Raw genomic sequence first — 1,624 nt, forward strand, 5'->3', positions numbered from 1 at the left:
GTTCAAAAACTCTGGACGAAACAAGTCTTCATTCATTTATTTCAATAATTCGTTTTTAAATACATATTTTAAAAATAGACTCATTTATAACATTAAATAAAACATTTAGTCAAATTAGCCTACATATTATCATATGACTCATCACAGCTTAAAAAAATACATCTGGCATCTAACTAATATTATTAGTAGCATACAGCTCAACCCCCTTGTTTACACTGCATGCGGTTACATTACGGCAAACGTTGTGTGTAACACAGAAAGTCACATGAGTTTAGTACAAGAGGAGGATTTATATTTGTGTGAACTATTCCTTTAAGCGAAAGTGTGAGTGCAGCATTATGATAACCACTGACTTAGTTCAGCTTTTGACGCTCTGATGTGGTCACGCCGTCATGTCGTGCCACGCTCCCTCGCGCGTTGTGAGCGCGCCGCTGACGTCACCGTGGGAGTGTTCCATCGGGAGAAATTAACGGACAGCAGCACAATACTCTCTCAGCGCTCACGTAAGTTATAACCGCAAAACGCGCTCGCTTTTGCCTTCCATACATATACAGCGTTAACTCGAAAACGTCGCCGATATGTTGTAGTTCGGATTGTAGTGTTGCGCACAGTCGTTCAGTTTGTTGGTTGAGTTGTTAGCGAGCTAGTCGGCTTTAGCCTGTGTTTCTGATGACGGTAGCAGCCTAGCACTATAGAGCACGCCGCGAGATCAGGTGCAGCAGGTCAGACATCGCCAAAACCTTACATTTACGCCAAAACATCTCACTGCTAACCGCTCCTAAGCACACAGATCTAATATATCGAATGTACACTTTAAGTGTCATATGAATACAATACAAAATACAGTCCATAGTACAGAACATTGCATTGTAGCATGCATCACTATAGAATAAAATCAACGGTGTTATTGGGGATTTGAAAATGCAGTAGCTTAAAAAACACTTTCAATTTATTATTCAAAAACCTAGATGACTGAAACAAATATGAAAACTGTCTTAGAGAATAATTATGCCAATTTTTTGCCTATGAATACTAAATGTTGCTAATAAAATTAATTCAAGGCCTCAATCGTTTTGTTTTCGTAAGATGAAGATATCTTTCATAAGCATAAATACGTAATTTACCCAAGAGAATTACAACTATAAGAGTTGTAAAGTGTTTTTTGTTGTTGTTGTTTTTTAAAGTTGCAAATCTTAAAGTGGACCTGGAAGATCTGAAAGGAATCAACCAGGCAATTATCCACTTGATATTATATAATTATGTATTTGTAAAAGATTTGTAATATAATTGTTATATTTAAATGAATTATTAAATTATTTATTGTGGAAATGGTTCCACGTTAAGGGTGCTTGTTGATTAAAATAAGGATAATATAAGTGATCGTTTCGAAATGGTTTAATCGCAAATCAACAGGAATCGCAAGCTACCCACATGCATGTAAATATAATGTATGTATGCTGCCGATGCGTGGTGCCAGCCAAACCAGCTCATTGGCGTGATCAGATGCTGATGCTGTCGGCTGGCTGTTTGTATGACTTTGACAGCCTACGATGTAACTAGAAGGGTTGGTCGTCCTTCCTTCCGCACGAGCGGTTTGAGCGCAATGTTTCCGATGTTTTTTTTT

At 37.7% G+C, this 1,624-nt stretch overlaps 1 protein-coding gene across 1 annotated transcript in view; it reads left to right on the forward strand.

The window, feature by feature from the left end:
* Window positions 1–405: 405 nt before the first annotated feature.
* LOC107600292 (transmembrane and coiled-coil domains protein 1-like) overlaps window positions 406–1,624 on the forward strand; it is a 19,047-nt gene continuing 17,828 nt past the window's right edge. Inside the window, exon 1 of the mRNA XM_016292151.1 lies at window positions 406–503. The gene's annotated coding sequence lies outside the window, so the exon portion shown is untranslated. The remainder of the gene's footprint in view (window positions 504–1,624) is intronic.

This window comes from Sinocyclocheilus grahami, unplaced genomic scaffold, assembly GCF_001515645.1.
Source record: "Sinocyclocheilus grahami isolate Dianchi unplaced genomic scaffold, SAMN03320097.WGS_v1.1 scaffold281.1, whole genome shotgun sequence".
NCBI lineage: Eukaryota > Metazoa > Chordata > Actinopteri > Cypriniformes > Cyprinidae > Sinocyclocheilus > Sinocyclocheilus grahami.